Source organism: Stegastes partitus, unplaced genomic scaffold (assembly GCF_000690725.1).
Source record: "Stegastes partitus isolate 25-593 unplaced genomic scaffold, Stegastes_partitus-1.0.2 Scaffold1710, whole genome shotgun sequence".
Classification (NCBI taxonomy): Eukaryota; Metazoa; Chordata; class Actinopteri; family Pomacentridae; genus Stegastes; species Stegastes partitus.
In genome coordinates, this window is record NW_007579441.1 from 132,332 (window position 1) to 133,295 (window position 964).

Below are 964 nucleotides of genomic sequence, written 5' to 3' on the forward strand. Positions count from 1 at the left end.
GTCACGTGACCAGTCTCGCCCTCTCTCCGGGGTAACTATGGCAACAGACCCTGCTGATGCTACCGAGTGGTGAAGACGTCGTTCTGTCGGGTTTGTTTTTAGTCTAATATAATTAACTCAGGTTGTGTTAAAAGGTCATAAGGTGCATTTGTGAATACTATTTTTGTGTATGTGTTGGGTGGAAACAGTAAAACTAACCAAAGTTTCAGTCATTTAGCAAACTAGCTAAATTCACCAAAGTGTCCCGTCACAACCGGAAACCAGCCTGAGCATGAATGACTGTACAGGTGTGGTTTGGAATAAAAACCATGGTTTCACTCCGGTGCTTCACGGCCGGTTAGCTCAGTTGGTTAGAGCGTGGTGCTAATAACGCCAAGGTCGCGGGTTCGATCCCCGTACGGGCCAATGAGCTTTTTGTGCTGTTTACTCCTGAGGGACGCTGTGTTTCAGGTCATAATTATTTATTCTTTATTAGCATTCGCTCCCACAAAGTGGTTGCTGGTGTTGGTGGGGCCCCAGGGTAAAACTTATGATTGCATTTTACAAAACATGACAAACACATCATAAATAGCAAACATTTAATTGACATACAAAGCAGTAAATGGATCACAATTAAGGAATGTTGACACTGTTAATATGACACTAATACAGAAGAAGAATACTCAAGTATTCTGTGCCAGTTGTCCCCTTGTTTTCTTCATCAAAGAGCCTATGTTTGTCTCTGATATGTAAAGAAAGTGAATTCAGTGCTTTTGCTCCTCTGTGAACATGAATTCTTTCCATGAAGTTGATATTGGAAAGGTAAAACAATTTACTGAATTTGTATTTATTTATTCATTTTTTAAATGGCAGATTATCTGGTATAATTTCCAACTGCTTCTACAACCTCAGTGGTGAAGAAGCAACAATACTGCAACCAAGAATCCTACAGTACAAGTAAAATCCTGCATTGAAACTGTAATTT

At 39.9% G+C, this 964-nt stretch overlaps 1 non-coding gene across 1 annotated transcript; it reads left to right on the plus strand.

Moving 5' to 3' along the window:
* Window positions 1–331: 331 nt before the first annotated feature.
* On the plus strand, window positions 332–405 carry trnai-aau (transfer RNA isoleucine (anticodon AAU)). Its single transcript has one exon. It is a non-coding gene; the product is annotated as a tRNA-Ile (tRNA).
* Window positions 406–964: the final 559 nt, after the last annotated feature.